Source organism: Aethalodelphis obliquidens, unplaced genomic scaffold (assembly GCF_003676395.1).
Source record: "Aethalodelphis obliquidens isolate GAN/ISIS:26980383/991018 unplaced genomic scaffold, ASM367639v1 scaffold8, whole genome shotgun sequence".
Taxonomy (NCBI): domain Eukaryota; kingdom Metazoa; phylum Chordata; class Mammalia; order Artiodactyla; family Delphinidae; genus Aethalodelphis; species Aethalodelphis obliquidens.
Window position 1 is genome coordinate 23,924,195 of NW_020837952.1, and position 15,974 is coordinate 23,940,168.

A 15,974-nucleotide genomic window follows, 5' to 3' on the forward strand; every position below is an offset into this window, starting at 1 on the left:
GGCCCGTGAGCCACAACTACTGAGCCTGCGCGTCTGGAGCCTGTGCTCCGCGACAATAGAGGCCGCGATGGTGAGAGGCCCGCGCACCGCGATGAAGAATGGCCCCCGGGAAGAGATATGGGAACATATGTATATGTATAACTGATTCATTTTGTTATAAGGCAGAAACTAACACACCATTGTAAAGCAATTATACCCCAATAAAGATGTTAAAAAAAAACAAAACAACCTATTTCACATGAAATACAAAAAAAAAAAAAGAGTGGCCCCCGCTTGCTACAACTAGAGAAAGCCCTCTCATAGAAACAAAGACCCAACACAGCCAAAAATAAATTAATTAATTAATATTAAAAATATATATAAAAGAGTAGCCCCCGCTTGCTGCAACTGGAGAAAGCCTGCACGCAGCAACGAAGACCCAATGCAGCCAATAAATAAATAACTAAACAAACAAATAAATAAATAATTTTATTAAAAAATAAAAGTCAGTAGGAGCCAGTGTTTATAGGGTCCCATGGCCACTGTAGGACTTTGAATTCTACTTTGATTGAGATGGGCAACAATTTGAAGATGTGGACAAAACAACGATCATACCTGACGTATTTTCAAAAGGAGCACACTGACTGCAGTGTTGATAGGAGAATGCAGAAGGGGGGAAAATAGGATATGGAGAGATGGATTAGCAGGCATACTGCAGTAATCCAGGTGTGTGTTTAAGGTGCCTTGGTGGAGACGGTGAGAAGGGATAAGGTCTGGGTATATTTTGCAGGTGTGAAGGCCAGCGGGATTTGCTTAGGGAGTAAATATGGTACATGAGGGAAAGAGCAGAGCCAAGGATATTTCTAAGTTCTGGGGGCCTAAGCAATTACCCTCACTCCCCTGTTTGTTTCTATAGTCTGGGGTTTAAAGCCCAAATTATACATTTAAAATTATTTTTTAATAACATACTTTTTTTTAAAGTACTATTATTTATCTGTAGACTCAGTTTAGTAACCAAATTTATTACATTCACATGGCATTATGTTAAACTGGTTTTAGTTCTCACCTGCTTTATTACCATTCCTGGGTTCTTGATTTTGAGCTATCTTTTTTAAAAAAGTTAATTAATTAATTAATTTATTTTTGGCTGCATTGGGTCTTCGTTGCTGTGCACAGTCTTTCTCTAGTTGTGGTGAACGGGGGCTACTCTTCGTTGTGGTGCGCAGGCTTCTCATTGCAGTGGCTTCTCTTGTTGCGGAGCATGGGCTCTAAGCGCGCGGCCTTCAGTAGTTGTGGCACGTGGGCTCAGTAGGTGTGGCTCGAGGCTCTAGAGCACAGGCTCAGTAGTTGTGGCGCGTGGGCTTAGTTGCTCTACGGCATGTGGGATCTTTCTGGACCAGGGCTCGAACCTGTGTCCCCTGCATTGGCAGGTGGATTCTTAACCACTGTGCCACCAGGGACATCCCTTGAGCTATGTTTTGAACTATCTCCATACCTGACCTCTGTCCATAACATTCTACTCTGCCTTTTGGTATTTACAGTTTCCAGTTGGACATGGGGTAGAATGTGTAGGCAGTGAGAACAAGGACGATGGCATTTTGATTTTCTCTGTCTATCCATATGGTGGAAACATAGCTGCTTAGTTTTCTGCTTGGTACAAACTTTGTGTTTCTGAACCAGAGGAAAGACAGGATGAAAAAGTGTCACCTGCCTACTTATAAGGAGGCAGTCCTGCCCTTTTGTGGTTGTGTAGCAGGGGTAAGTCACTGATGTGATCATCCAGTCTGGTTCCATTGACCTTGCAGTGAATAATTTTCCCTGATTCTGGAAGCAGAGTGATTATCAGCACTTGTTTTTGGTGTTTCTGTTTCTTTTTCGTTTGTTCTATGCCTCCGTATAATCTAGTGGAACGATGATGCAGTGTGTGTCAAGGTGGTTTGTTAGGCAGTACTTTAAGTGGGAATTCAGAGCCTTTAAAATTAAAAATAATAGAGCAAGATGACTTAGTTGAAAAGGCACCAGCTGAGAATAACTTAACTTGTTCAAGAGACTTTATCTTCTTTGGACTCTGCAGTGTTCTGACTTTTAACAATATTTCAAAATGGCACTATTACCTGCACATACAATTATCGCCGGGAGCATTTGTGGGGAATTATGTCTTGTATGACATCATATATAGCACCCTACTCCTTTATCCTAAATAGCTTTCAGTTTGTGTTTTGTTGAGCAGACTTTAAAAGCAAAGTCACCCCCATATATGCAAGACCACAGCATGAAAGCTAATGGAAGTATATTGCTTTCACGTAGACCAGAGAACTAAGATATTTATTCAGAAATTTAGGGGGTAACATGTGAATTGTATGATACTGTGGTTTGTGGGCAATACCCAGCTCTGCCTCAGGTGTTTTGTGTGTTGTTATGTTGAGGTCTATTTATATACTTATGTACTTATGAGCTCCTTATGCACTTCTGTGGAACAGCAAGAGATACTGGCTCTGTACACTCCCTAGAATAACAGCTCTAAGAATAGTGTTTTTATAGTATATACATAGGAACAGTCCATTTCTATATATTTCTAAATGTATTTTTATTTCTATATTATATACAGGCACACTTCGGAGATATTGTGGGCTGGGTTCCAGACCACTACAATAAAGTAGATATCACAATGAAACGAGTCACGCAAATTTTTTGGTTTCCCAGTGCATATAAAAGTTATGTTTACACTATCCTATAGCCTATTAAGTGTACAGTAGCATTATATCTTGAAAAATCATGTACATACCTTAATTAAAAATACTTTATTGCTAAAAATTGTTAACCATTGTCTGAACCTTCAGACTGTCGTTGTCTTTTTGCTGGTGGAGGGTCTTGCCTCAGGGTGGATGGCTGCTGTCCGATCGAGTTGGTGGTTGCTAAAGCTTGGGGCTTTGGAAATTTCTTAAAATAAGAGAACAATAAAGTTTGCTGCATCGATTGACTATTCCTTTCACGAATGATTTCTCTGTAGCATGCAATGCTATTCTTCAGCATTTTACCCACAGTAGAACTTCTTTCAAAACTAGAGTCAATCCTCAGCAGATCCAGCTCCAGGAGGGAGAGAGGATGCTTCATGGCTCCTTGCCCATCCAGTATCACATCTGGCCCCATCAGGAGCTTGTCTGGCATTAGATGACAGGACTTACTCTACAATACCCATGGAATCCCTACCATGGCCCTGAGCCCCCTCCCCTCATATCTTACAACAAGCCTCTCTCAGATGTCTCTTACAAGAAGCTTCTCCAAATCCCCAGTGGTGCATATGATCTCCTGCAAATCCTCCTCACTCCTCTTCCAGTGGGGCTCGATTAATGAGCTCCATAGCATCTAATCCAGTGTTCTGCAAATAGTATTTGCTCAGTGAATGTTCCTTGCATTAAAAAAAATAAACAAGAGTCAGTTTTCTCAAAGCCTGCCACTGCTTTATCACCTGTTTATGTAATATTCTAAATCTTTTGTTATCATTTCAACAATTTTCACAGCATCTTCACCAGGGTTAGATTCCATCTCAAGAAACCACTTTCTTTGCTCATCCATAGGAAACAACTGCTCATCCTTTGAAGTATTATCATGAGGTTACAGCAATTCAATTCTATCTTCAGGCTCCACTTCTAATTCTAGTTCTCTTGCTGTTTTCATTACCTCTATAGTTACTTCCTCCATCGGAATCATCCATGCGGGTTGGAATCAGCTTCTTCCAAACTCCTGTTAGTGTTGATATTTTGGCCTCTTCCCATGAATCACAAATGCTCTTAATGGCATCTAGAATGGTGAATCCTTTCCAGAAGATTTCCAATTGACTTTGCTCAAATCCATCAGAGGAATCACTATGCATGGCAGCTATAGCCTTACTTAGTGTATTTCTTAAATAATGACTTGAAAGTTGAAATTACTCCTTGCTCCATGGGCTGCAGAATGGATGTTGTGTTAGCAGCATGAAAACAGCATGAATCTTGTATATCTCTGTCAGAGCTCTTTGGTGACCAGATGCATTATCAGTGAGCAGTAATATTTTGAAATGAATCTTTTTTTTCTGAGTAGTATGTTTCAATAGTGGGCTTAAAATATTTGGTAAACCATGTTGTAAACATATGTGCTGTTATCTAGGCTTTGTTGTTCCATTTATAGAGCCCAGGTAGAGTAGATTCAGCATAATTCTTAAGGGACCCAGGATTTTTGAAATGGTAAAAGAGCACTGGCTTCAAGTCACCAGTTACATTAGCTCCTAACAAGAGAGTCAGGCTGTCCTTTGACGCTTTGAAACCAGGCATTGACTTCTCCTCTTTAGCTATGAAAATCCTAGATGTCATCTTCTTCCAATAGAAGGCTGTATTATCTACATTGAAAATCTGTTGTTTAATGTAGCCATCTTCGTGAATTATCTTAGCCAGATCTTCTGGATAACTTGCTGCGGCTTCTACATCAGCACTTGCTGCTTCACCTTGTACTTTTACGTTATTGAGATAGCTTCTTGCCTTCACCCTCAGGAACCAACCTCTTCTAGCTTCAAGCTTTCCTTATGCAGCTTCCTCACCTCTCTCAGCCTTCAGAGAATTAAAGAGAGTTAGGGCCTTGCTCTGGACTAGGCTTTGGCTTAAGGGAGTGTTGTGGCTGGTTTGATCTTCTATCCAGTCCACTAAAACATTTCCATATCAGCAATAGGCTGATTCTCTTTCTTATCATTTGTGTGTTCACTGGAGTAGTAGTCTCCTTCAAGAACACTTCCTTTGCATTCACAGCTTGGCTAACTGGCACAAGAGGCCTAGCTTTCAACCTATCTTGACTTTCCACATGCCTTCCTCACTAAGCTTAATCATTTCTAACTTTTGATTTAACCTGAGATATGAGCAACTCTTCCTCTCACTTGAACACCTAGAGGTCATTGTAAGGTTATTAATTGGCCTAATTTCAATGTTGTTGAACCTCAAAGAATAGGGAAGCCCAAGGAGAGCAGGAGAGAGGGGAATGACTGGTTGGTGGAGCAGTCAGAACCCATACAACATTTATCGGTTAAGTTTGCTGTCTTATGTGGCTGTGGTTTGTGGTGCCTCCAAAGCAATTACAATAGTAACATAAAAATCACTGACCACAGATCACCATAACAAATATAACGATAATGAAAGAGTTTGACATATTGCAAGAATTAGCAAAATCTCACAGACACAGAGTGAGCAAATGCTTTTGGAAAAATGGCACCAATAGACTTGCTCGACGCAGGGTTGCCGCACACCTTCAATTTGTAAAAAACACGGTATCTGTGAAGCTCAATAAAGTGAAGTGCATTAAAACGAGCTATGTCTGTATAGGAACAGTAAGTGTTCTGGTGTGAGTCTTTAGAGGCAAAATAATATCGTCTCTTTTTAAATGCTGTACAGGTCTAGTGCCAGGAAGGCCTTGAAAGCCTAGCCATCTGTCAGCAGAAAGAAAGAACTGGTAGCAACAGAAAGAAATTTTGAGTGAAGGGAGCTTTCCTTAGGATATTCTAGTCATCCTTTGTGAATTTTGCTTTATTGAAAAATATAAACAAAATCCGTTTTCTATCCTTTGTCCTGCTTCCTAATGCTGCAGTGAAGATTTTCTTTTATAGATGGTTGGGGGTTGTCTACATTCTACTGGATGATATTTGAATAAAATTTAAACTTAACAGGGTAAGGAAATTTGTAGCTATACACCTAGCATTGTTATCCCCAGGCTAACTTTAAGAAAATATTTTAATATCTGATGGAAATTACAAATAGTCCACGTTAACTTTGCAAATAGCCACTCATCCAAAGGATATTAACAATAGAAGTAGAAAAAGTGGTAAAGGAGAGCAATTTATTTTGATTTCTTTGCTCTTCCCCAGGAAGAGACATGTGGTTAAAAAATTGGTTGAGTGGTGAAGGCTTTAGGCCATTCTGTGAAACTGTTCTCTTGATTATGCAGAATTATTATGAATACAAGTGTTATTTCTAAGCACCTTCTATGTTTACTGGCCTTTTCTAGGTATCTCGAGAAATTAAACAGAGAAACAAACAAATCTTAGACTAGTAGGGGAAATGTCATGTTCTGTCCAAACCACAATAGAAAATAATCAGAATTAATTTGCATTGTCATTCCTGTCTGTGGCTAGAAATAATTTTATTTTGTGGAGTATGGGGACTAATATTTTAGAGTCTTTCTGCAAAATATGACTAATTTTCTGAAACAAAAACAAAACCAAAAAACTTAAACATTAGTATTTCAAATTTCTCAATTACTTTTATCTTTATTGCATTCTATAAGCAATATGTATAACCTTCCATAAATGTCTTTTAACCTCTGTAACTTTTAGGATATTAAAAAGCCATTAAATTTCAATATTATGTTTCAGTGTTTAAAGCCCAGTGAATAATTCAATTAATGAGAACACTATGTGCCATTGGACGTGGTGTGGCTTGCTCTCTTTTGTCAATATTAGTTGAAAGCGTTGTGAAAAGGGGGTAAATTAGACTAGATTTTTTAAAACAACAGAATTTATAAGAATAAATTGTATTTACCTTTGGGAAGCATTAAGGTACCTGCTTAGAAAAACAGGCCATTCATTTCTCCTGTTCTTCAACCGGAGTCTCCGTTGGTGTCTGTCCCTGCTGTCATGGCTCCGTAACCTGCTGAGGTCTCAGGTGGAGAAGCCACAGTTGCTCAGCTGTTCTAGATAATCTGCAGAATTCATTATTTTTCTGCAGACAATGTGGAGGCTATCACTATAGCCTTCTTTTAAGAAAACCTTTACTACAAAGACAAACTCGCAAGGCAATATTGTATAGCTCATTCACGTGGTAGAGGATTTTGGGCAGGGAGGGATTTACAAAGGGAATGACCCTGAGATTCCTGCAAAAATCAATCTCCCTTGTGCAATAAAACCCAAACTGACTGCCACAATTTTTTGGATGAAATTTTCAGGAAGACTTACTGAGAAAATAAGTAAATTGAATCCTTTCCAGGCATTTTTAGGAAGGGAATTTTTATTGTAATTGAACAGCTCCTCAAAATTGTTATTCCTTACAGTTTTCTGTCATTCAGATCTTGGGCAGGAGTTTTAATTCCAGATATTAAATATTTATTGATACGCATTCATCTCTTGAATTGCTTTCATTACCACCAAAGGATGGATTTTTGGCCAGGAAACTGTTACAGATTTTTAGTGGAATGATTTACTGGTTTATAATTTGAAAATATGAAGCCTGTAGAATATTAAGTATAGAATATTGGTAGGAGAATTACCTACTCCTATAAGATAATGCCCGCCAAATTGTAACTGCCTTTATTCTTTGTGTTCACGTGCTCCTGTGTGTGCATGTGTGAACATGCATGTACCTATGTGTACACGTGCACACCCACACACCCACACACTGTGTGTGGTTAGGACAGTGGGGATGACAATGTTATATTTCCTCAGTTTAAAAAAAAAAGTAGGGGATTTTCATAAATAAAACTTTAATATTGGTGTCAGTGAGCTCTAGTCATGGGAATGTGAGGTATAGAACTGGGTCTTTTATTAGCAGTTGCCAGATTGGAACGCTTTCTAAAGCCAGATTGAAATCTCTTCTAAAGCAAAGGAAGATATTTACCTTAAGAAGCTAAGGCACAGGAGTTCGATTGGAGACTGCTGTACAAATAAATGCTAATGCAGTGGAATGTTATTTGCGTCAGTCTCCTCCTAAATACATCAATTTTCTCTTTTGGTATTCCAAATGCTCAATTAAATTCTTCAATTTTTTTTTCCCCCTAAGGAGAATGACTTGAACATAGAATTAGTTCCAGCTGAAGCAAGACTATTAACCTGTTATTTCTGGGCTGCATTTGTATATATTATATACTAGTTTGAAAATGATTCAATAATGAGTTTGCAGATCATGACACAATAATACTATTAATACACTGAAATATGTGGTTAAATGAGCACTGATTTTTAAATGAATATTATCTTTTAATGGTGTATAATTAAGATTTTCCTAACTATGCATTTTTACAGTACAGTTCTTTCTGAATTCATATTTATATATGCTTCTAGAAAGAAACCACACTAAATGAAAAAAGAAGGATTTAACATAAAAACCCAGGAGTAGGGCTATGCAAATTGGAGATAGAAGAAGGTAGCATAAATGTATATCTTTTTAATAAAGCTAATGGCAAGGAGTTAGGATTTTATTGTGCTTTTATTTTATAAATTAAAGGAAATTGTTATCATTTGGACAGCATGTTGGAAGATGCTTACCATTCTTTTTGAAATGTTCATGTTCCACAGTATGCTGTATATCAAGAGTTAACAGATTTATTTGGCAATAAAGGAGTAGAAAAATAACATAAAGAAGAGCCATTTATCATTGAAATAAACTCTCCTTTTGAGAGCTCGTATTGCAAAATCTGAGACAAAGTGATGTAAACAATATCTGTGAACACTGAATTTATTATAGAAATGATGAATTATAATTTTTATGGAATCAAAATCAAAAGCCAAGAAGGGAGAGTTTGAAGTAATCACAATCAAGGCCCTGCCTCTTATGCCCACCCCATGTAGACAGCGGGTGAACTTGAGTCCTTTCTTTAGTCTCCGCTGGGGGAAATTCACTACTTTATACAGGAATTTGATGCTCAATGAAAACAAGAAATTCATACTTATATATAAATAAACAAATTAGCTTTTTATAATTTAGCTATGGAAGGTAAGTTGATAACAGTAATGTATAAGATTATATGTATGTTATTATGTATAGCAAAAATACCTATTAAAAGAGTCTTCAGAGACATATTACATATGATGTATAGACCTTGTTTGCATCCTCATTCAAATACCAGGTCTAAAAGGACGTTTTTGAGATAATTGGGAAAATTAAACATGAATTAGAATATAGACAGTATTAAAAAAATTCAGTAATTTTATTGAGTTTAATAATAGGACAGTGATTTTGTTTTTTAAAACTCCCTTATCTGTTTGACATAAATACTGACATACTGATAGAAATACTGACATATTTCTAGGAGAAATGATATGATACCTGGACTTTGCTTTAAAATACTCCAGAAAAAATTTGGAAGGAGGTTGATGAAACAAGAAGACGAGAAAGCTGTTGAAGCTGGGCAAAAACATTTAAAATCTTCCATAATAAAATGTTCGAGAAAAAAATAAAGCACTTACGTCTGAATGTACACATTCAAGTATTACTTGAAAAGTAGTCATCTTGGAAGGTGTTATGCTTATTCTATACTTATTCCAATAGCAGCACCAGTAGTTAAAATAGCTCTGAAACACATTATTTTTGTTAAAAAGCAGAAATATATTTATTCATATAATTACCCCTTTATCAGTATCATGATTAAAATTTTTTTACCTCTTTATTGGAGTATAATTGCTTTACAATGTTGTGTTAGTTTCTGCTGTATAACAGAGTGAATCAGCTATACGTATACATATATCCCCATATCTCCTCCCTCTTGAGTCTCCCTCCCACCCTCCCTATCCCACTCCTGTAGGTGGTCACAAAGCACCAAGCTGATCTCCCTGTGCTATGCAGCTGCTTCCCACTAACTATCTATTTTACATTTGGTAGTGTATATATGTCCATGCCACTCTCTCACTTTCTCCCCCCCTCCTTTTCCCCCCCCTTCCCCCCCCCCCCCCCCCCCCCCCCCCCCCGCAGTGTCCTCAAGTTTGTTCTTTATGTCTGTGTCTTTATTCCTGTCCTGCCCCTAGGGTCATCAGAACCATTTTTTTTTTTTAGATTCCATATGTATGTATTAGCCTATGGTATTTGTTTTTCTCTTTCTGACTTACTTCACTCTGTATGACAGACTCTAGGTCCATCCACCTCATTACAAATAACTCAATTTCGTTTCCTTTTATGGCTGAGTAATATTCCATTGTATATATGTGCCACATCTTCTTTATCCATTCATCTGTCAGTGGACACTTAGGTTGCTTCCATGTTCTGGCTACTGTAAATAATGCTGCAATGAACATAGTGGTACGTGACTCTTTTTGAATTATGGTTTTGTCTGGGTATATGCCCAGTAGTGGGATTGCTGGGTCATACGGTAGTTCTATTTTTAATGAAACACATATTTTGAAACTGTGTTCACAACAGTGGAATTCTAAGCTTCTGGACTACGTGGCTCATGTTAGAGTTGGGGTTTCCAGGGGAGCAAGGTAGAGTAGGGAGTCCTTTGTCAGCAAACACACAGCATCCAAAGGCAAGAGAAAAATTTAAGTCAGAATTTATTTGGAAAATTAGTAGTTTAAGCAGTGGGGAAATCATTGCTAATACCCAGTTAAAAGAGCCAGAAGTAGAATCAAGTTCTGGATTCAAGGTCTATAAGTTGGGAATAGGGTAGAGATTGACATAAAGTTGAAAAATACTTGCTGACCTCAAACAAGCTAAGTTGTCTAGTATTACTAGATAATAATGAACACCAATAGGTTCATAAGGTGTGCTGGGAGTGTGGGCAGGAGAAAAGCAGAGGAGCCAGCGCAGGACAATCAGGAATGCTTGCTCTAGAAATGCACCTCACTTGACAGCCCACATTATATCACCCAGTTTGGACATATACTTTTAATCACTGAACTTGGCTCTGAATGCCTTTTGTTTACTTTCACAATTTAGATACACCCTGAAGAGATGCAGCTTTGCTCCCCTGGACGATATGCAAACGAATATGTCACAGGTTTCAAAGGCCATTCCAAAATAAGAGTTGCAAAAGACTGGCCAATAGAAGCCTTGAAATAAACCTATAGCTTCCTTTCTTCAAAAGGACAAAACCTGTTTAATGTAAAAAGTCTGTTATGTTTGTTAAAAAGTCAGCCATGTTACTTTGTAGTTATAGCTCGTACTTGTTATTGATTTATAATTTCTCATGTAAAGGTGATAAAATTGAATAGCATCACTAAATTCTAATAATGCACAGGAAAAGGAGGGGTGTGTGTGTGTGTGTGTGTGTGTGTGTGAGACAGAGAGAAAGAGACAGAGAGAGACAGAGACAGAGATGAGGGGGGTAGAGAGGGAGAGAGAGACCTTTCCTTCTAGCTCTTGGAGCAGCTGGGTAGCTGCTCTACCCACTTGCCTCCTCCTGTCAAAGTCCCTCTTGGTTCTTATAACAATCGACTCTGTCACTGACTCATGTGAGAAGCAGCACCGACTCTTCTAAAAGGTCACCTTATTCATTCATTAAACGCCATCCACCTTGCCATATACCATAGCACGGAAACACCTTACCTGACCACTGGGAACACTGAGAATAAATGCAGTCACTTCCTTTCTTTCCCTGGGGGTTCATGACTACCTAGCCACACAAAGATGAGGATGTAGCTGATAAACACAAAGCTTAGGCTGACACACACCCCCACTCACACATTAAGCTGGTGAACAAGAATCCTTATGACTATAATCTAGACAGAAATCATTGCAAAGGTGCCCTTCATCCTGAAGGTCCCTCCTCTGTCACCACCTACATGAACTGGAGGTTGCTCTGCCAGTGACACTACGATGGGGACAGAAGGGAGGAAGACATTAGCAAATGCTGTTTCTTCTTTTCTTCTTTGTAGTTCTCACAGTCCTACTGTATGCCTGACATCTGACACAATGAATACATTATCAAGTCATTAGCCCTCCTGAAAAATGCGATGCTTGGATCTTCTGTCAGTCAGTGTAGTACAGATCCAGAAGAGAAGTAGTTAAGTGTTAATGGATTTGCTTTAGGCATTTCGCAACCTATTGGTCCTAATTAGACTGAAAACGGGTTGCTATAGACAACCTGGAAATTTAAATAATGCATTTATTCTCATATATTCTTCCTAAACATGTCAGCAAGAAGCTAAAAAAAAAGACCAGAGAGATGTCTTAAAGCAGTGTTGGAATTTGCTTTTTCAAAACATAGGGCCAAAACACCACTGCATTTTTATGTGCAGTTGATGGTTTGACTTGGCAAATCTTAAAATGGTGTTCTGAGTATAGCACATGCAAGAAGCTTACACCATGTAGTGCCTAAACAATGTGGTTGCAAAAGACATTTGAATTAATCACTAGAAATGCAAAGGCTAAACTGCAGAAAAGCACAGATTCTCCAAACAAGGGGCAGGATGAGATCAGAAACCAGCATGGGTCCCCACGATGTTAAGCATAGAGAAATAAGAGCCAGAGGGGTCATTTATTATACGAGCTTTAATGAGCTGCAAGAGAGCAGTGCAACAGTGGAGGTCCTTTGAAGTACCCAGAACCCTCAGAAGACAACATTTGGAAAGACATACAGGCATTTGCAATAATCAATAGGGGTGGTGGCAAAAGCATTAATTAAAGCTGCTGCAGCTTCTTGCAATCCAGTGAGGTTGAGATTTCAGATAATTGTAGTACAGTAAATGCAGTAAAGAAACGAAAGCTGTTTGTCTCATATGCAGGTCATACACAATCTACTTTTACTTCTTATATTCCCTAACCGCTGCTCTAAACCCACTGAGGATTCGGAAGTCGTGATACAATATTAGTAAGAAAATTAGACTGGTAGCAAATCACAAGTTGCTTTCTGAGCAACACAGTAGGAGGTCAGTTAATATGAAATACCCACAGCCTGTGTGCACACACTCACATTTCCTAGGAGAGTCTAAGCAAAATACAGCCTTCAGGAATACACTCTTAGTAGCTTTTGCATAACAGTAACCAAGATGCTGATAGCAGCTAATGAAATGCTGATGCTGAAGGTCCCCTAAGGGTCAGAACAAAGCCCTCTAGGAAAACAGGGGTAAATACCTTATTTAAAAAGTAAACAGTCAGTCTCATTTATTTATTCATTCAATATGTATTTATCGCAGACCTTGTTTCTGTCACTTTCATTAGGCCTTGGAGATGCCCTGGTGAGAAAATACAGACTCTGTTCCTGACCTTATGGAGTTTAGAAGGAGACAAATTTTAATGAAACATTCAAATAAATAAATGTATATTTACAAACTGTGAAATTGCTTTGGTAAAGGTAACTGATACTGTGAAAGCATGTAATAGAAGACACAGACCTTGACTGGTGAGGATGATGAGGGAATATGAGGGATGACTAGGAATTCTAGAGAAGAGGAATTCAACAGAACTCTTGTTAGAAGGGAAACAATGTGCAAAGAGCCTTTGGCCTGAAGAAGCATAGTGCTTTAAGGAATGCAAGAGCCAGGGGCTTCCCTGGTGGTGTGGTGGTTGAGAGTCCGCCTGCTGATGCAGGGGACACAGGTTCGTGCCCTGGTCCGGGAAGATCCCACATGCCGTGGAGCGGCTGGGCCCATGAACCATGGCCACTGAGCCTCCAAGAAATGCGAGAGCCAGGATGTTTGATGGGCAGAGCGCAAGTAGTAACATATGAGGTGAGATGGAGACACATAGGCAGGCACCAGAACATGCAGGCCACAAGAATTTTTTATTCCATGAAACAAAGGGAAATTTAGGCAGAGGGATGATATAAGCCATTTGAAGTGATGGCTCTGGATAAAATGTGAAGAATGGATTGGAAGAAGTTAAGAAGGTTGCTATAGCCAGTAGCCCAGGAAAGAGAATGGTGGTTTAGACAAGGATGGTAATGAAGTACATGGAGAGCCATGAACAATTCATGGAGAGATATTTAGAAGGTAAAATCCATAGAAGTTAATAAAGTTTTAGATATAGGGGTGGCGAGTGAGAGGGAGGTCTTGAGGATGACTCTTAGATTCTGACTTCCATAATAGGATGACAAGGCATGATTTCCTTGGATAGGAGACCTTGAAAAACTAACTGGTTTATTACAAGTTCATTTTGAGGCATACATGGAGGTTGGGAGTGATTTTGATGGGTGCAAGTGGAGGTTTTTGACTCCAATTGGATATTTGGGTCTGGATCTAAGACAAGAAGTATGTACCTTTGTGTGTCATTGATGTTGGGTTGGCCAAAAAGTTCGCTCTGGTAGTGAATACGTTGTTCAGTAAAGTTCTTGGTGAAAATGAAAAATGTGTCTTTTATTTTTACTTAAAACCGAATGAAGCTTTTGGCCAACCCAGTATAAAGCTGATAATTGAAGCTATGGCTGTGCATGAAATTATCAATAGAAAGAGTAGAAAGTGAAAAGAGGAGATAACTAATATTAAGCCTTGAGGATCTATATTTAATAGAGTGGCTCCCAAAATATAGTCCCCAGACCAGAAGTATTCGAATCACCTGGGAATCTACTGGAAAAGCAAATAAACCTACTGAACTGAAAACTCTGGAAGTGGGACTCAGCAACATGTCTTCAGATGGTTTTGATGCACTCTCAAGTTTGAGAACCACTGATAAAGGAACGGTGGAGGACGTGTTTGTAAAGATGATGGAGCCTGAGCTGCTTGCCAGGTGGTAGAAGGAAAACCAAGAGAGTCATTAGAGTCCTTAGGGAAAGGGATGGAAAAATTCAAGGAGAAGGTCACGGTCAACAGAGTCATATGTAGTCAGGAGATCAAGTGAAATGGAGATCACTTTCGACGTTAGAGAAAGCTGTTTTGGTAAAGGCTTGGGATGGAAATATACTGGAGGGTATTGGGGTATGAGTGGGAGGGGAAGAAAAGGATAAGGATTTACAACTCTTTTTTGAAGTTTGAATAGGCTCTGAATCTGGAGGAGAAAATCGGGATGTGTTTTAACGCGTCATGAACATATTTAAATGCTGATAGGAAACAGCCGATTGAGAGAGTACAGAGGAGACAGATCTAGTATATCAGCACTTGAGCATTCTTGGGAAGGCAAAGAGCATGGGTTCGAGAGCCCAGATAGAAAGACTGCGTTGTAGTTTAAGGGATAAGTAGAGGACCCTGTCTCATACCACCCTCTTCCTTGCTTACTGTGCTCAAGTCATATGGACCTTTTTTGTTGTCGTTCCTTGAACATGTATAAACGCATCTCTTCAGGACCTTGGTTCTTGCTTTCTCTCTTGATCTTCCCATGACTGACTCACTCTAGTCATCTGAGTCATAACTAAAATGCCACCTCCTCACAGAGCATCATATCTTAATGTTGCTGCCTTTTATTGCCATCCGCAATCATGGCCTAAGCCATTATCCTACTCTTATTCCTCACAGCAGCACTTTTCACTCTCTGAAATTATCATATATAGTTATTCACTGGTAGGTAATTCCATGGGACAGAATGTCTTTGTCCTGTTCCCAGCTTGAGCTCTGGTTTTCAGGACAATACGTGGAGTATGGTAGGCATTCTACAAACATTTGTTGATGGAAAGAATAAAGAGTGAGTGCAGATCTATCTACCTTGTACATTTGACAGAGGGAGGTAGAAAGGTTTCCTTTCACTAGATTTTACTTTCTCTCAAAGGAATAAATCAGAGGTCATCTTCTAAGGCCAAAGGTCAGGGGAAATCGGGGATGTTGGTTTACTGAAGAGTGGAGAAGGTTTCCACTAGTCCCGGAGGTGGGAGAGTGAGTAGACTATAGAATCCAGAATGAATTCCAGATGGTGTTGAGAGTCAATTTGAGGATGATAACCAATAACCTTGAACTTAGAGTGGTGCCAGTTGTTCTGCTGAGTGACTTTCTCCAGTGATGCTCATATCCATGGAGGGAGACATGGAAAAAGCAGGTGGTTGGGTACATCAGGGTTGGTATTTTTCCCATTATCATGGACTGAAGGGCCTGACAAGGCTAAAGGGTCATGGCAGAAATTGTCGAACAGGAAAGTTGTGCCAAAGAGCAGGATGTCTTGTTCTGAGTCACGGCTTCCGTGATCACGGAAGAGTGAATGGTGGCGGTGGAGGTGGAAGAAGTCATTAGAAAAGAAGGTCAGTGAATTGAGTTTCCCTAAAATGTCTTGAGGGCTCGAAATGTTTTATAAACCAACCAGATATTTCAAATCATAAGATACTTAACTAAAAAAATAACAGGTAAAAGTTGCCTTCTGAATCCTAGCCAATGAGTATAATGTGTTACCGTGAGTGTAATGTGTTACCATAATGGT

General features: G+C 39.1%; 1 pseudogene; it reads right to left on the reverse strand.

The window, feature by feature from the left end:
- Positions 1-2,796: 2,796 nt before the first annotated feature.
- On the reverse strand, positions 2,797-4,901 carry LOC113621275 (tigger transposable element-derived protein 1-like; annotated as a pseudogene).
- Between the last annotated feature and the right edge of the window lie 11,073 nt (positions 4,902-15,974).